The sequence below is a fragment of the Schistocerca americana genome, chromosome 2 (assembly GCF_021461395.2).
Source record: "Schistocerca americana isolate TAMUIC-IGC-003095 chromosome 2, iqSchAmer2.1, whole genome shotgun sequence".
NCBI lineage: Eukaryota > Metazoa > Arthropoda > Insecta > Orthoptera > Acrididae > Schistocerca > Schistocerca americana.
Genome location: NC_060120.1, coordinates 14,931,228 through 14,950,761, shown reverse-complemented (window position 1 = coordinate 14,950,761; position 19,534 = coordinate 14,931,228). Strand labels below are relative to the sequence as shown.

At 43.5% G+C, this 19,534-nt stretch overlaps 1 long non-coding RNA gene and 1 pseudogene across 1 annotated transcript in view; both read left to right on the top strand.

Moving 5' to 3' along the window:
* The window catches only part of LOC124595953, an 875,458-nt gene that overhangs the window by 423,094 nt on the left and 432,830 nt on the right, over positions 1 to 19,534 (top strand). The window lies entirely within an intron of this gene.
* On the top strand, positions 13,202 to 13,319 carry LOC124597723 (annotated as a pseudogene).

Below are 19,534 nucleotides of genomic sequence, written 5' to 3'. Positions count from 1 at the left end.
GGTGACGAAAAACTAGCTCCAATACCAGAATCATCAAAACTACATGAAACTTCTGATTGATTAGTCATATCCAATTGCTCCTTCTTAAACTCTACCATCTCTGATGACTGTTTCATTTTTAATTCATCAGAGAAACTATCATCCCATAAATTTACAATTTCTACTTTCCGCTTTACTACAGGGGTCTCTATTATTGAATCATTGCCCCTTCCCACACTACTGTCAGGAGACAATACTTCATTTTTCACTTTAACATTACTACTTTCATGCATATTTACACTTGAACCGTTGTCTGGATTTACAGTTCCCTCAACAGACATAGGTTCTGATTTAAGTTTAACCTCAGCTTCTTTTGACGGTTCCATCGCCGACAGTCTTTTAGTGCAGGTTAGTAAAATTTTTAACAGCTTTTCACTTAACTTAGTTCCTTCTGCACGACGTAAGGCGTTGCCGGCGCGGCGTACCAGGATTCCTGATGCGACGTGGCACGTTGAACTGCAGACGGCTCTCCGACGGCTGTTGTGTGTTTGCGTCGCCCGCAAATGCAGGCGCTACGCCGGCTGCTCCAGCGGACGACTGCGGTGAGGCGAAACTGGCTTCTCGCGATGCCGGCAGCACCGCTAGACTCAGTGCCAGCTCCGTCAATCCAGATGCGTTGTTAATCCAATTGTGTCGTCCACATACACACGTAACACATTCACTGTTCTATACTCAGTTGCGTGTCGCATTTCACTCGCGAATCCGAATAGTTAAAAATCACTTTCACTTAGTTGATTTCCCGGCCGATGCACCATATGTGGGGCGGCGGTTGAGTTTGTAAAAATAATTAAATTGCTGTATAAATGCTTGCATGTAGAATCAGTTTCTGGCTTTTAGAATGTTGTTAATGCTGTCTTTCGCCGTTCTCAACACTGGCTCTCTATTTACTTTTTGGCACCCAGAAAGTGATTTAATAAAACATGGAACCAGTAATTAGAGATCCTAGTGCCCACTTTATCTGAGAATGTTATTATAGCTGCAGCTTATAGCTCTGAGGAATTAGGAGATTGTCCGGGATTTCTAATCAAAAACGGTTTTCCAAAATAGTTGAGTATATTCTGAAATTCACTGATAAAAAACACAAGTATCCCTACAACCTAACTAACAGAGCAGTTCAGAGTCTAATGCGCTGATGCAACTATAAATGTCCGAATTAAATGTTAAAAAGAATGCTCGCCATAATTTGATGAAAATACTTCATCAAACGCCACGCTAAATATTTGGTAGAATGTCTGTCCCGCGACGGCACGTGAAAACGCGACAATACGCAAACTGAAGCTAGATAATGAAAATCATTCCAGAATTAACACTTCACATGAAATGTTTTCATGGTTCCGCGCATCTCTAGTAACTTAATACGGCACCCGAGGCTGTTTGTAGCAGTGACACTGATGCGACGCGGCTCCCGACACAGATGGCGTGTCATTCAGCGTCTGGAGAGAACTGGGGCCTTCTTCCTCGCGCAGTGTTCTTATATATATATAGCCGCGGTGCGGACGGCGAAGGGAACGCCTGATCTTTTCGGCTCTCTCGACTAGCCGCTGGGCTAGTAACGCACCACTTCAAGTTACATAATAATTTATAGCTTCTTTTGCTGATGGCCGAAGAAGCTCTTAATTTAAACGTGCATTCAGCACGCAGGTAAGTATTGATAATAAAATTTTGACGTGGCTAAGTTAAATATTCTGGGCGAGAGAATTAATTAAATTACACTGTACGCAGTAGATAAGCTCTGAACTGGCCCTTTTGAGATCCGCTATCGCTATAATTTTATAGGTATTCAAAAGAAACTTTTCACATCTTCATAGTCATAGCGGACCTCCAACCTATTTAAATCTAAACATCCTAGCCTTATTTATTAGCCTACTTAATCTATCTTGCTTCCTTCAGTTTTGAGATGAAAACCAGAAAATCATGAATTTCCACTAAAATCTTAATTTGTGAAATCCACAGTACTGTTTTTATTAAATCATTATGAAAGATGAATCTAAATATAAATTTTGAAGTCTCTAGCTCTTTTCTGTTGCGCCAATGATTTTTTTAGAAAAACGTCCAAATTTCGAAAATGACTTAAGTTATCGAACTGATATTTAACACACATTAGTTTAGTATTATTTCTGACATATTAGAAAAGTTTTAGTTCATTTGCTTGATTTTTAAGGTATTGCGCAACATTTATGACGTCAGAGCTAGTTACAGCAGACTGGCTGGCACACAATGGAAACTGATGTGAATTTACTACAGCGTGAGTAGGCTGCTTCCCTACAACCTGAGTCGAAGCAGGGCCCCCGGAGTAGACAACATTCCATTGGAACTACTGACGGCCTTGGGAGAGCCAGTCCTGACAAAACTCTACCATCTGGTGGGCAGGATGTATGAAACAGGCGAAATACCCTCAGACTTCAAGAAGAAGATAACGATTCCAATCCCAAAGAAAGCAGGTATTGACAGATGTGAAAATTACCGAACTATCAGTTTAATAAGTCACAGCTGCAAAATACTAACACGAATTCTTTACAGACGAATGGAAAAACTAGTAGAAGCCAACCTCGGGGAAGATCGGTTTGGATTCCGTAGAAACACTGGAACACGTGAGGCAATACTGACCTTACGACTTATCTTAGAAGAAAGATTAAGGAAAGGCAAACCTACGTTTCTAGCATTTGTAGACTTTGAGAAAGCTTTTGACAATGTTGACTGGAATACTCTCTTTCAAATTCTAAAGGTGGCAGAGGTAAAATACAGGGAGCGAAAGGCTATTTACAATTTGACACAGGGTAAATTAAATCAACTACTGTAAGAAAATGTTATATTGAACCAGAGATGGTAAAATGTAGTGCCGACTGTGTAGCAACGTCGCTGCTCAACAGCGATCGCTGATTCAAGGTGTTATGGGTAAGGTATCAGAGTAACTTTAGATCGAGTAATGTATTAAAGGCGCACAACAAAGGTGACACTCAGCGCGCTGGCTGATGGGAGCGGCTGTACGGTGTCAACTTTGTTTGCGCGTACATATGGAGGACTCTCAAGTGTAAAGAAGTGATGTATCTGATGTGTGCTGGGTATATACTTGCTCACTACGGGCAGTAATGATTTCTTATTTGCAAGACACTATGATGTTTGCTAACTGTAAGAGGAATCTCAACAGAAGTTGGAAATAATTTTAAAAAATGGTTCAAATGGCTCTATAGGACTTAACTTCTGACGTCATCAGTCCCCTAGAACTTAGAACTACTTAAACATAACTAACCTAAGGACATTACACACATCCATGCCCGAGGCAGTTATAAGAGTCGAGGGACATGAAAGGGAAGCAGTGGTTGGGAAGGGAGTAAGACAGGGTTGTAGCCTCTGCCCGATGTTGTTCAATCTGTATGTTGAGCAAGCAGTAAAGGAAACAAAAGAAAAATTCGGTGTAGGTATTAAAATTCATGGAGAAGAAATAAAAACTTTGAGGTTCGCCGATGACATTGTAATTCTGTCAGAGATAGCAAAGGACTTGGAAGGGCAGTTGAATGGAATGGACAGTGTCTTGAAAGGAGGATATAAGATGAACATCAACAAAAGCAAAACAAGGATAATGGAGTGTAGTCTAATTAAGTCGGGTGATGCTGAGGGAATTAGATTAGGAAATGAGGCACTTAAGGTAGTAAAGGAGTTTTGCTATTTGGGGAGCAAAATAACTGATGATGGTCGAAGTAGAGAGGATATAAAATGTAGGCTGGCAATGGCAAGGAAAGCGTTTCTGAAGAAGAGAAATTTGTTAACATCCAGTATTGATTTAAGTGTCAGGAAGTCATTTCTGAAAGTATTCGTATGGAGTGTAGCCATGTATGGAAGTGAAACATGGAAGATAAATAGTTTGGACAAGAAGAGAATAGAAGCTTTCGAAATGTGGTGCTACAGAAGAATGCTGAAGATTAGATGGCTAGATCACATAACTAATGAGGAAGTATTGAATAGGACTGGGAGAAGAGAAGTTTGTGGCACAACTTGACCAGAAGAAGGGATCGGTTGGTAGGACATGTTCTGAGGCATCAAGGGATCACCAATTTAGTATTGGAGGGCAGCGTGGAGGGTAAAAATCGTAGAGGGAGACCAAGAGATGAATACACTAAGCAGATTCAGAAGGATGTAGGTTGCAGTAGGTACTGGGAGATGAAAAAGCTTGCACAGGATAGAGTAGCATGGAGAGCTGCATCAAACCAGTCTCAGGACTGAGGACCACAACAACAACAACATAACTGAGAAAATAACTTCTTGAAAAAAAATAGTAAATCAAAAATGATGGATCTGAGAACTGGCATTGACTTGGCGTACGTAACAATATGGCATTAACTTTAAATCTTGTGTTTTGACTCAGAAAATTGATAATGGTCACAATTAACACACTCAATAAACTGATAATACATTAGCTTTACAATATGATTGGATGAGAGTGCTATACATCGTCTCAGTCATCACTTATGAATACGCGCTTTGCACGAGTAACAAAACAACTTTCTTTAATTATTTCCGCCGGCCGGGGTGACCGAGAGGTTCTAGGCGCTACAGTCTGGAACCGCGCGACCGCTAGTCGCAGGTTCGAATCCTGCCTCGGGCATGGATGTGTGTGATGTCCTTAGGTCAGTTATGTTTAAGTAGTTCTAAGTTCTAGGGGACTGATGACGTCAGAAGTTAAGTCCTATAGAGCCATTTGAACCATTTTTTAAAATTATTTCCAACTTCTGTTGAGATTCCTCTTACAGTTAGCAAACATCATAGTGTCTTGCAAATAAGAAATCATTACTGCCCGTAGCGAGCAAGTATATATCCAGCACACATCAGATACATCACTTCTTTACACTTGAGAGTCCTCCATATGTAAGCGCAAACAAAGTTGACACCGTACAGCCGCTCCCATCAGCCAGCGCGCTGAGTGTCACCTTTGTTGTGCGCCTTTAATACATTACTCGATCTAAAGTTACTCTGATACCTTACCCATAACACCATGAATCAGCGATCGCTGTTGAGCAGCGACGTTGCTACACAGTCGGCACTACATTTTACCATCTCTGGTTCAATATAACATTTTCTTACAGTGGTTGATTTAATTTACCCTGTGTCTATACCGTTGAGTGTTCCACTGTCTCGGTTGTTGCTTGGTTTCTGAGTCTTCAGCAAGTGGTTTCCACCAGTGATTTCACTAACATGAAATAGATCTTGATGTAAACGGATTGTGCCGTCATGAGCGTAGCCGCACACGTGAAACCGCAGTTACAAAAATAAGTAATCTAGCAAAACAGTGCCTTCTTCGTAGTTGATTGTTGTTCACCGGGCTGTGAGAAGACGGAAAGTTATGGGAAACAGTCACTATTGAGCCAGTGCCTCTAGGGGAGGAATGTTTATTTTTCTTGGGTAAGCCCGCGTTTAGGCGAGCGGTAGAAAATGTTGTTGTTGTTGTGGTCTTCAGTCCTGAGACTGGTTTGATGCAGCTCTCCATGCTACTCTATCCTGTGCAAGCTTTTTCATCTCCCGGTACCTACTGCAACCTACATCCTTCTGAATCTGCTTAGTGTATTCATCTCTTGGTCTCCCTCTACGATTTTTACCCTCCACGCTGCCCTCCAATACTAAATTGGTGATCCCTTGATGCCTCAGAACATGTAGAAAATATCAGTCATAAATTGTGAAAAAAGTAAATCAGACTTGGAGGAAAATCAGGCCACTGGGTGGCGGCTCCTTCTTACGGCTAAACAGTGAACACAAATTTCCGATCACTGTGATACAAGATTATCGTGAACCATGAACAAATTTTTTGAATGTTTACTTACAGTATATTATGTTAAATCTGTTGCTGTCACAAATAACAAAGCTTTTGACCTCAGTGGATTGGATAGTGTCTTGAAAATAGGTTGTAACATGATCGTAACCAAAAATGAAATAAGGGTAATCGGGTACAGTCGATTTAGATTAGTCTCAGGACATTAGATACTGGAAAGAGACATTTGAGGTAGTGGAGGAGAATTAGTGCTTGTACAACAAAATAACTGACAGTGGTAAAAATAAAGTGGATATAAAACGCGAAGCGGCAGTAACACGCCGGCCGCTGGTGACCGAGCGGTTCTGGCGCTACAGTCTGGAACCGCGCAACCGCTACGGTCGCAGGTTCGAATCCTGCCTCGGGCATGGCTGCGTGTGTTGTCCTTAGGTTAGTTAGGTTTAAGTAGTTCTGAGTTCTAGGGGACTTATGACCTCAGCAGTTGAGTCCCATAGTGCTCAGAGCCATTTGAACCAGCGGCAGTAACATTAAAGTTTGCTGAAAAATGAGGAACAAGTCGACATGTAAATTTAAGAAGTAGCGAGCTTTTCAGAAGATATTTGTGTTGATTGTAGCCTTCGACGGATGTGAAACGTAAACGATAAACATTTCAGGCAAGAACAGACTAGAAGCTTTCAAAATGTGGTCCTAGAAAAGAATGCTGAGAGTTAGATTGAAAGACTGAATGAGTAATGACTCAAATGAGGAAGAAAGGAAGTGTATGGCACTACTGGACGGAAGAACGGATAGATTGGTAGGAGACATCGTGAGGCATCAAGAAGAGGGTAATTTGGTAATTCAGAGAATTTTGGAGCGTCAAAATTATAAAAAGATGCGAAGCGTTGACTACAGTAGGTTGATTCAAGTGGATGTTGGTTGCAGAAAGTATGCTGAAATGAAGGGACTTGTACCGGGTAGACGAACGCGGAGAGCTACATCCGAATCAGTCTTCGGAATAATGACCACAAAAAAGCTAATTTTTTATTCATTTTCGTGTACCTAGAATCTGATGGTATATTCAGAAACTGCTGTTATAATATTCGCATTCAAAATTTACTTTCACGTCAGATTCTTACAACAAATTCTCTCTGCAATAACTCTTAAGATAATTTTTCCAGACTTTGTTATACAATGCTGACATGAAAATTTCCTTACCTGACAGAGTCTTACAAAACAAGTTTGAAAGATAAAGATGCTGAAAAATAATAACGTTCGAAATGATACACTATGAGTACAGAATATGCTAAATTTATTAGTTCAAACGATAAATTTTATATATTTGGCCAAATTAGTAGCTTGTAAACCTTCGATACATAGATCTGCTACACACAGATTAATTTAGCCATGTTTTAATACATGCAAGAAGGAATTTGCACCATTCATAGCATATTCTCTGCAGTCACAGATTTCTTTCAGCGGTGTTATTGCCCTAGATCAGTTCATCGAATAGCTACAGTTAGGTTCGATAACGTGTATTGTCCATGTGTCCTTCACGGAATGCAAGAAAACAGGTGTCCATATCTTTCTGTATCGAGTTCTTTAAAACACCAAATCGTTCATCAAAGTTTTATCAATCCACACCTTTTTTTCATTTGATGATCTTCTAAATAAAAGCAATTCTCATTTATTCTTCAGTCTCATTTTCACATTTTTAGTTATATGACTTTTTCGATCACAATGGACCATCTCGAGACCTAAAACAAAGTAAAACCAAACATCTACCGTCTAATAAGAAACTACCTGGCAGATTAAAACTGTGTGCCAGGCCGAGCGAGACTCGAACTCGGGACCTTTGATGACACCCGTTCAGGTCCTTTGTTTATCCTGAGAGGCACCCACATGCCTTGCTCATACTGTGGCATCAAGCAGTCAGGCCTGCAAGATGAGTGGTCTGCCATGCGAGTGGATTCATTCTCATTTATCAAGTAACATGAGCTCTAGTACTCACAATTAAGTTACAGATTATTCTCCTGTTTGAATATCACGCAACGGAAACGGACAATGCACTTCTGACATTTACTAACTTACACAGCTCTGACTGTTCACTACGCACTGGCAATACCACATTTTCTTTCTTACCCAACGGCTTTGATCAACACGTGGCCATCGCACTGAATATGAATGGCGCACACATTACAAATTCTGGATATCATGACAACATACTATTCGAAGGAAAAGGCCACCAATCTTTTTCTTTTCACTGTCTTTTTTATTCCGATAAATTCTATAACCTAAACACACCATTACATTTTCTACAACAATTAGACATGAGAACCTCCGCCAAGTGGGCATGGCTTTGCATTGGTGATTCTCTATCTTATGGTCTCGTAATTATCTAACACTACAGTGCACTTTCTGGATAGGATGGTGGATCTTTTGCTATATCTCACACTTCGATTCTCACACCCATCGTCACGAAAATTTCCTCCAGACCGAGCGGTACAAAAAGGAACATGCATAACCCACTGCCTCTGAACCTATCTTGCTACTCTCCCATGCAAACCACACATACTTAAATTACATGAAATACACCACACTGGCAACATGGAGTACAACACATGGAATAGTCACAACGTTATAATCACATCACTTTCAGCTTTCCCACTTCAATTAGTATTCGTCCCAGTTTCACACGACACTGCCCCACTTCGTAGCTTTTCTTCCCTACTATGAACTCTGGAGGATATATGCACGTCTTCCTGTGTAATGCAAGCCAAGTGGCGTTGCTGGATAGGCGGCTGACTCACCTTGCTTCACTCTCAGAGTATTATAGTTTGAATCAAGCGTCACACGGAAACATAACACGCAAAGTAATAACAAGAACATATTCGTCACACACGCGAGTCCTCAACTGATACCATGGACGAGTACTTCTCTTTATCCTTTGTCTCATACACAGATTGAGACTCACACAGTACTCACTACGTGGAAGTACTCGTCTCTAATTTCAAGTCCTGCACACGCCATTTCTTAAGTATTTCCAACTTATAGTACACACGCCAGTAATTCAGCTTAACTTTAGCACTCGGAAGTAGTTCAACTTATTGCTACACGTGGTTTCATTGTGACCGTTGGTCACTTCCGAAGATTACTACGATCCCCATAATATTACCTGCCTGACATTTAATTCTCCCCACAAAAGTTCCTGACATAGAGAAATTATTTTTCCAAACTACTCTTAAGTATTCCACATGCGCACCATGTCTCCACTCTTTTGTCCTTACGGAGCACGCCTAAGACAGGTCTTACCAACACAAGATCCAGCGGCAGAGTGCTGAAACATGGCCGTTCTTCAGGTCATCTCGCACCTCTGTCGAGGTGGGGAAAGACCATGCTACCGTATTGGTCAGTCCCATTTCATGCGCTCAAAGCTCAGGTAAATTTCATCTCTTTGGTCCCACCAAAGGTGACCAAAGGACCGTCTCAAAGATGATCATATATTGCACATTCACTATCTGCAGTTAGCAGACGACCATACGTTCATTCATTTCACAGATCCCACCAAATTGGGTGTAGGGATTTATTTTGTGGGAGTGCACATGTGATCAATTAAATAAATAAATTGTCATTCTTTCCTACACTGGTATCCGGCTTCGGTGTATTAAGTGAAATTGAGTTGTTATTACAAAAAATATGTTGTTCTGACAAGAATAACGAAGAATGTTGTACCTATTTTCAATGTCGGGCGGTACTGTACCCTTTCAATCCGTTCACCCAGTTTTCTTATTACAGAGTGCTGCTAACCCTCTGACCGAGCACGCTGAGCTACCGTGCCGGTTTTTTTTTTACAGATCCCGCTTAGATGGACGTCCCCTGACCCCCGTTGAAGTTCATTATTGATCCATTCACTCAGTTTTTTTATTACAGAGTGCAGCCAGCCCCCTGACCGAACACGCTGACCTACCGTGCCGTCACACCAACTGATCTACCTATGCGCGACTCACGCCCCGTCCTCACAACTTTACTTCCGCCAGTACCTCGTCTCCTACCTTCCAAACTTACTTTACAGAAGCTCTCCTGCGAACCATGCAGGACTACCACTCCTGAAAGAAAAGATATTGCGGAGACATGGCTTAGCCACAGCCTAGGGAAAGTTTTCAGAATGAGAAGGAAGGTAGGAGACGAGGTACTGGCAGAAGTAAAGCTGTGAGGACGGGGCATGAGTCGTAATTGGGTAGCTCAGTTGGAGCCGGCACGGTAACTCAGCGTATTCGCTCAGCGGATTAGCTGCCCTCTTTAATAAAAAAAACTGAGTTAATGGCTCAACGACGAACTGAAACGGGTGTCTTCCGACGTCCGCCCCGAGCAAATACAAAGAACGAAGACGAACAAAATGAGACTAAAAAATAAAAAAAAAATTGGTAGAACACTTGCCCGCGAAAGGCAAGGGACCCGATTTCGAGTCTCGGTCCGGCACACAGTTTTAATCTGCCAGGAAGTTTCATATCACCGCACACTCCGCCGCAGAGTGAAAATCTCATTGTACCGTCTAATATTTTACAAGAAATAGAAAATAATTCTTGTTGTGATTATGTAACTCGCTGAGATGTGATGAAAATGCATATAACACGAAGTGGAATTTCTGCGAAAAAAAAAAAGCTTTGTTCCATTCGGCATTCGCGTTACGCGATTTGCATGTAGGTGACCGAAGGAGAATATGGAGTCCAGTGTTTTATCATTGCGCCACTGCCACCTCGTTTGTTCCAATTCCGTACTCCACAAGACAACTCGGCCGTACCATTGTCACCTCCGCCCCCGCTTCCCTTTCCTGTTCAGTGGTGAAAGCTGCGCAGGAAGAATGATTGTTAGGTCTCCGTGTGAGTTCGAATCTCTATAAATTCTCTCTTGTGGCCTTTACGCAACATAAACGTAGGAGGATCTTATTTGTTTGATTCTTACAGTGAGGGACGCTCTCGGAATTTCACCAGTAAACGACACCCTGATGCACCATGCACCTCTTGTAGCGTCTGGCGTTGGAGTTGGAAGAACATCCCTCTACGACCTTCTTGTGCTGTAGTTCTTATTGAAGAGTACCTCCTCTTCTCGCCACACCGTTGTCCTATCTCGCCACGATTAATTCTGAAGTCATTACACCACAGCAACCTGTAGTTGCAATGATCCCACGTCCCTTAAGACAATGATTCGACTATTACCAAAGGATGGCAATAAGCTGCTTGTGCATGAGTGGTTGTAACACTTTTTCTAAGTCTGCATCACCACTCTGTAATTCAAATGCAAGTTCTTGATTCACAGAACCGCTTTCAGACCATTTCTCGAACGTTACCTAACTCTTTCCGTACGATCTCTGATTCATCCTATTAAGATGTTCGTTTCTCCCTATGTTGGCGGATGTCAACGTAGTATCTTTGCTTTCAGAGGAGAAAGATGGTGATTTAAATTTTGTGAAAGGATCTCGTCGCAATGAAAATCCCATTTTTTAATTATCTCCAGGCCCAACTCGCGCATCACATCTGTGACACTTCCCTATTCCACGATAGGATGAAACGAGCTGCTTTTCTCTGAAATTTTTCGATGTCTTCCTTAAATTCCATCCAGTACCGCGCAGCGGTATCCTAGCTAGTTTCTTTAGTCGACATTGTGTTCCGCCAATTCGCTACGGTCGCAGGTTCGAATCCTGCTCCGGGCATGGATGTGTGTGATATCGTTAGGTCAGTTCGGTTTAAGTAGTTCTAAGTTCTAGGGGACTGATGACCTCAGAAGTTAAGTCTCATAGTGCTCAGAGCCATTTCAACCATTTTTTGTTCTGACAATAAATGCAATATTTGGTTCGCCTTCCTCACACCATTTCCAATGTAGTGGTTACAATTTAAGTTATTCGTAATTCCTATGTATTTAGTTGACTCGGCAGTCTTTTAAATCTGTACTGTTTATTCTTTTTAGTACTCACGTGGAGGACTTGAAATGTATTGTTCCGGTTCAATTGCTGCTTTTAACACCATGGAGATATCTTGTCGTCATTCGTGTTGTTGTCTGGTGACTTTAACGGATGGTAAACGGCAGTATGATCTGCAAACAACCCGTTCAAATTGTCTCACAAATGGTATATGTATACTAGAAACAACAAAGGACTACAGTACTTGCCTTTAGTGCTGTCTTGTGGAACACCAGACGTCACCTGTATTTCAGTCGATAACATCCCGTCAGTTACTACGAACTGTGTCCTTTCTGACAGGAAATCATTATACCAGTCGCACAACTGAGACGATAGTCCGTAGCCACGCAATCTGATTAGAAATCGCTTCTGAGAAACGGCTTCAAAAGCGTTCTGGTAATCTAAAAACGTGGAATCGAGTTGACATCCTCTGTCGATACCAGTCCTTACTTCTTATGAATAAAAGGCTGGTGTTATTCTACACGAACGATATTTTCTGAATGCATGCTATGTGACAGCAGAAGTCCGCAGCTCATGGTCGTGCGGTAGCGTTCTCGCTTCCCACGCCCGGGTTCCCGGGTTCGATTCCCGGCGGGTTCTCTGCCTCGTGATGACTGGGTGTTGTGTGTTGTCCTTAGGTTAATTAGGTTTAAGTAGTTCTAAGTTCTAGGGGACTGATGACCATAGCTGTTAAGTCCCATAGTGCTCAGAGCCATTTGAACCATTTTTTTGTCAGCAGAATAGATTTTCTACGAAAACAGTATGCGTTCTGAAATGAATAATCGTTTTCTCCGAAAACAATACAGTTAAAGAATCTTGCCGAACGATGATGTGACTTATACGTGTTTATAATTCAGCGGATAGCTTCTGTTTTATTTCTTGTGTATTTGGCGTGGTGACCTGTACAACTTTCCGTTCCTTACGTGTGATTCTTTCGTTGAGGGAGTGACTGCACGTGAGAGTTAAATTTGGAGCCTTTAAATCAGCATAGTCTAAAAGGAACGTAACTGGTATACAAACTACACCGGAAGACTTACCTTTACTGAACTGAGTTGCTTCGAACCACCGATGGTGTCTCCTTTACATCAGTCAAGTTTGCAAGATTCGAATTTTGGAATATTTGCTACATCTTCTTTGGTGAAGGAATTCTGGAAAACCGTTTTTAGAAACATGGATAACATTACCACTGCACTTCCACTTCCATCAGTATATTTACTAGCTGTTCTGCACTACCTGCAGAAAATAGAAGGAGCAATCAAAAAGTTTTCGTCTGAGGTCGTTGGTGCAGCGTATATGCAACGCAGACTGACTCCGATGCCGGTATATAAGCACCGACATGTAGACAAGGAATCATTGTGTCATTCGTGTCTTTACGACGTGCTTGCGGTAAATACGGAAACGTGAACTATAGCGACGTTGTTACCAAATGCTTCCAAACAGAACCAACATGTGGGATTATTTCCTTTAAAGCCAACGGCCTTGCCACAGTGATAACACCAGTTCCCGTCAGATCACCGAAGTTAAGCGCTCTCGGGCTGGGCTAGCACTTAGATGGGTGACCATCCGGTCTGCCGAGCGCTGTTGGCAAGCGGGGTGCACTCAGCCGTTGTGAGGCAAACTGAGGAGCTACTTGACGGAGAAGTAGCGGCTCGGGTCTCGGACACTGAGGTACGGCCGGTAGAGCGGTGTGCTGACCACATGCCGCTCCATATCCGCATCCAGTGACGCCTATGGGCTGAGGATAACACGGCGGCCGGTCGGTACTGTTTGGTCTTCATGGCCTGTTCGGCAGGAGTTTAGTTTTTTTAGTATTTCCTTTATTGGCGAAGGGCAAATACCGTTAGACAGCCATCCTAGAATGAAGAATGTGCGTGGCGCAGCATGTCAGTCGAAAACCAGCGTTGTGGAATGGTGCGCGACAGGGGCTTTGCTGCTTCAGGATGACGCACGTCCCCCTATATGAAATGCCGTTTCAAATAGGAGGCATTCGGGCGCTCGCCCTATAATCCTGATCCCTCCCCGTGCGATCATCGACGCCTTTGGTCCCTTAAAAAAGGCCTTAAAGAGTCGACAATTCCTGTCTGACGCGGATGTGCGGCAGTCTTCTCGCAGCGGAATACGGTGTTTTACCGATCAGGTATCTTCGCACGGTCTGTCAGTTGTATGATTGTCACAGTGTTCGCGGTGATTTTTCATGACTGGCGTATCCATTCTGGGCAGCATGGCCTTCGAACGGAGGCTTTTTGATAGCCCCTTATAACTCCACTTTGGCGGCGCTGACATCAATAACATTACCGTTGCATTTCTACTTCTATCAACACATTTAAGAGCTGTGGATCAGCACCAGCACAAAATATTTTGCCTTTAGCGTGCTTCATTAACGTGGTCGTTCCGCTATTAGTCCTTCCGTACACACATCCTCTGGTGCTGGGACGCATAGAAGAAAAAGGGGCGCTATGTGCAAACAGTAAAGAACTGTGTATAACCATTATAGATAATGATAGTACTGTTATGTTATTTGGTAAGCGTGATAGCGTTACGATGTTTAGCAAACTCAAGTGGCAGACTCTGTAAGAGAGACGCTCTGCATCGCGGTGTAGCTTGCTGTCCAGGTTTCGAGAGGGTGCGTTTCTGAATGAGGTGGTTGTTGTTGTTGTGGTCTTCAGTCCTGAGACTGGCTTGATGCAGCTCTCCATGCTACTCTATCCTCTGCAAGCTTCTTCATCGCCCAGTACTTACTGCAACCTACATCCTTCTGAATCTGCTTAGTGTATTCATTTCTTGGTCTCCCTCTACGATTTTTACCCTCCACGCTGCCCTCCAATGCTAAATTTATGATCGCTTGATGACCCAGAACATGTCCTACCAACCGGTCCCTTCTTCTTGTCAAGTTGTGCCACAAACTCCTTCTCCCCAATTCTGTTCAATACCTCCTCATTAGTTATGTGATCTACCCATCTAATCTTCAGCATTCTTCTGTAGCACCACATTTCGAAAGCTTCTATTCTCTTCTTATCCAAACTATTTATCCTCCATGTTTCACTTCCATACGTGGCTACACTCCATACAAATACTTTCAGAAACGACTTCCTGACACTTAAATCTATACTCGATGTTAACGAATTTCTCTTCTTCAGAAACGCTTTCCTTGCCATTGCCAGTCTGCATTTTATATCCTCTCTACTTCGCCCTTCATCAGTTATTTTACTCCCCAAATAGCAAAACTCCTTTACTACTTTAAGTGTCTCATTTCCTAATCTAAGTCCATGAGCATCACCCGACTTAATTAGACTACATTCAATTATCCTCGTTTTGCTTTTGTTGATGTTCATCTTATATCTTCCTTTCAAGACTCCTTTCAAGACTGGATGAGGTATCGAATATATTGCTTCCTCCTTCTTATAATACCTCCCGAGGAGACCAAGAATGTAAAATTAGAGGGATTCGAGCGCGCACGGAGACTTTCCGGCAGTCCTTCTTCCCGCGAACCATACGCGACTGGAACAGGAATGGGAGGTAATGACAGCGGCACGTAAAGTGCCCTCCGCCACACACCGTTGGGTGGCTTGCGGAGTATAAATGTAGATGTAGATGTAGATGATATTTCTTTTGTGAGATTTACAGTTTCGTCAGTAAGTGTTACGTAACTTCTGCCGTCGGGCACAGTGGATGAAATCAGCGGACTTTGAGTCCCACTCACAGCTGAAATCCCATCGCTCGGACAGTGTGAAGCTCCGGGAGGGTCGCCCTTTCCCCCGGTCCTAATGTCGACGCCGGCAGTAAAGGACAGCTAAATGCAATACCGGGGCAGACGGGGAGCGCGGCTTCCTGGCGTTCTCATTGTGCATGCGCGGCGCGTGTCGCCATCTCTTATTCAGCGATGGCGCGCGCCCCGCCGCCCACAACGCCTTAATAATGGACGCCGGCGGCGGTGTGATTCAGGCGGGCATACCCGGCCGGGTATGGCCCTACCCTGATGCACCCTCCGCCCGCGGGAATTTACGGCTCCGCGGTGGCCACCGACAACGCCGCCATAGTTACGGACGGAATCCGCGTGAATGCAGATGCGGCCATTACCTCGGCCGGCTGGATGTCCGCGTGTGCCACTCTGCCAACTGCCACCGCATCCCGTAGCCAGGCGTAACGGCGCTCTCCAGCTCATCCCGCAGTCCAACATCTTTCTAATTGACATTCGGCCAGCTATAACTAGTAGCCAACACCGCATTCCTTTAAAGCAGACGCTGTTCAGGGGGGCAGGGAGGAGGAGGGGAATATCTGCCGCTACACCTTTATTTCACAATCCCTCTTACGTTTGTAACCGAGGTTACTTCCGTAGAACCCAGTGAGGTGACAAAAGTTAAGGGACACAGGTATGTACAGTCGTGGACAAAACGCCTTTTCGTTATGCTGATCCGCACAGCTTTAAAGTCTCCTACACGGCATAGTAGGTAAGGCGACAAAGTGCTACCAACATACCATGCACAGGAGTGAAATTGACAAACTATCCGAACTTTGTCAGACTGTTGTCAGTCATGTGTAAGACTACATTAATGCTGATTAGTGTATTAAGGTGCGGCTGGTCCCGGCGGAGGTTCGAGTCCTCCTTCAGGCATGGGTGTGTCTGTTTGTCCTTAGGTTCAAATGGTTCAAATGGCTCTGAGCACTATGGGACTAAACATCTTAGGTCATAAGTCCCCTAGAACTTAGAACTAATTAAACCTAACTAACCTAAGGACATCACACACACCTATGCCCGAGGCAGGATTCGAACCTGCGACCGTAGCAGTCCCGCGGTTCCGGACTGCAGCGCCAGAACCGCTAGACCACCGCGGCCGGCTTGTCCTTTGGATAATTTAGGTTAAGTAGTGTGTAAGCTTAGGGACTGATGACCTTAGCAGTAAGCTTAGGGACTGATGACCTTAGCAGTTAAGTTCCATAAGATTTCACACAATTTTTTTTTCAGTGTGTTAATCACAACACGTAAGTATAAGAAATAAATGAAAGAAGAAACGCTAATTAGTATGAACTGTACCAACAAAAAATAAATCCCAGCTTATCGAGATAACATAACTGTTTTAGGAAGACAAAGTACCCCAGATCGCTACGAATTAGCAAAATATTATGCGCATTCGGCCGCGAAACAGTCTGTGTCAACGTTCAGACCAGTTATACTGGATTACCGTTGCTGACCTACCATGAATGTTTGCAAATTTAGCACTGCGTGAAGATTCATAACGAAATTCAGTTAAAAATCATTCAGTGCCACATTTAAGTCAATTCACTTATTGACAGAAGCGGAAAAAGTAGGCAGTAATAAGTATGAAATTCTACAAGAGTTTCATATTGACACCCACGGGCCCCGGTACAGAATAAAGTTACCAATAAAACGTATTGAGGGCGCAAGAATTTCTTAAAATTGCTTTACTGATAGTCTATCGGCCTCCATCGAGATTAGAACCGAAAACAAATCAGAACTCCCTTGCAGTAGCAAACACCTGTCACTACGCTAGCAGACAATACAGGCAAACAGTCCTCTATTATTACTCCAGACATGAATAAGTCGGCAATTTCCCAATGAAAATGGCAAAATGATCTGCAGTTTCTGTTGCGTAGAGCTTTCTGGACTCAAAAACGAATTTTCTACCTTTATGTCACCGCTTATGTGACAATCATTCGGGATGTTATCGAAATAACAAAATGCTCCCAAACGTATTCTACGATGTTTCGAATTCTCCGTTAGACTCTCTACAGCCAGAAAATGTTCATTAGCCTAAGTGCTTCTTAAGCTAGCTAGCAATGGGAATGCTCGCACTTCTAAAACGCGGTGGCATTAATACTGGGATGTGAATTACCAAGTGTTTCTTCTTTCATTTACATTTTATATTTACGTGTTGTGCTTAACACACTAATCAGCATTAATATAGTCTTACACATAATAGAAAACAGTCTGACAGAGTTCGGATGGTTTGTCAATTTCACGCCTGTGGATAGTATGTTGGTAGCATTTCGCCGCCTTGCCTGTTACGCTGTGTTGCAGACTTTAAAGCTGTGCGGATCAGTATAACGAAAACACGAGGGGACTCGCTCGTTTTGTCCTCGACTGTACGTATACAGATGCGGCTGCGTATAAGTATAAGTAATAAACAAAGTATAATAGGGCCTTTATTGACGGAGATGTCATTTGATTTATGTGAAAGGGTTTCCGACGTGATTTTGCCACGATAGAAATTAACAGACTTTGAACGAGGGATGATTGCTGGAGCTATATTCATGTGCATTCCATTCCAGATATCGTTAGGGAATTCAATATTCGGAGATCCACAGTGTCAAAAGTGTGCCGCCAATGCCAGATTTCAGTCATTACCTCTCACCACGGACAACACGTTGGCCGACGACCTTAACTTATCGACCGAGAGCAGCCGCATTTGCGTAGAGTTGTCAGTGCTAACATACAAGCAACACCGCTTTAAATAAGCACAGTAATGGTACACTTACCATATGTAAAAGGCGTCAGTGAACGGTTAGGCAACGTCCTCCGCCGACGAGGTTTCAAACCGATTTTTCGAAGCAGTCACAGGATCCACGAAATGATAGGTTCCACTAAGGATGTAGTCAAAAACCTTAACACTGGAGGTGTTTACGAACTACGGTGTGAGTGTCGAGCTGCCTACATAGGAGAAACAGGGACACCTGTCAGCTTACGAGTAGCAGAACAACGAACGCTATGTACGGTTACAACAACATAATAAATCTGCGATAGCGGAACACCACCGTGACTGTGGACAACCTATCAGGTTCCAGGAGACCCGAGTACTGGCGAAAGAATCGTGGATGCAAGAACGCAAAATACGGGAGGCGATCGAAATTATTAAGCAGCCTCACAACATCAACAGAGAAGATGGCTACAAACTCCCAACGTCCTGGCTGCCGGCCATCAACGGGCCGCGAGCGGTCCCAGGGCAGAAGCTACACGGGACACAAACAGCTGTAGAGCCGCTGTCAGTCCACTTCGTGCACACCAGGAGGAAAAGTTGCCGACCAGAAGCCGAACGCTGTTTGGCGGACAGCTACCAATCGTTGACGACATGGACATCCACGAATAGCCTCTTCCCTTCCATCTTCCCTTACGTCATGACTAGCCAATCATATTAGAGGGCCAATTAAGAGTTTTACAACAGTGGCGTTAGACATCGATAGTCTGTAATAAATAGAAGCACCTATCCCCATGCAAAACCAGTCGTTCCCTGAGGAAGGCCGTTGGAATTCGGCCGAAACGTCGGTTTTAGTTTATTATTGTTGTTAGTTTTTTAGCAATGACGCGGCATAATACCCAGAAGAATATTTATCACTAATACGATGAAGTTACCTGTTAGGACAGGGAAGCGAATCATGGCGTAACTGGGCTAGGACAGCAGCCAACCGACGCGAGCGCCTTTGCTAACAACTCGACGTCGTCTCGAGCGCCTCTCCAGGGTTTGTGACCATACAGGTTGGATCCTAGACGTCTGAAAAATCGTGGCCTGGTCAGGTGAGTCCCGACTTCAGTTGTTAGGAGCTGATAGTAGGGTTAAAGTATGGCACAGACCGCACGAAGCCACGGGCCAAGTAAGGCACTGTGCAAGCTGGTGGTGGCTCCATGATGGTGTGGTCTGTTTTTATATGCAATGGATCGGGTATTCTGGTCCAGCTGAACCGATCATCGACTGAAAATGGTTATGTTCGGCTACTTGGAGACCAATTCCAGCTACTAATGGACTTCATTTTCCCAAGCAACGATGTGATTTTTATGGATGACAATGGGC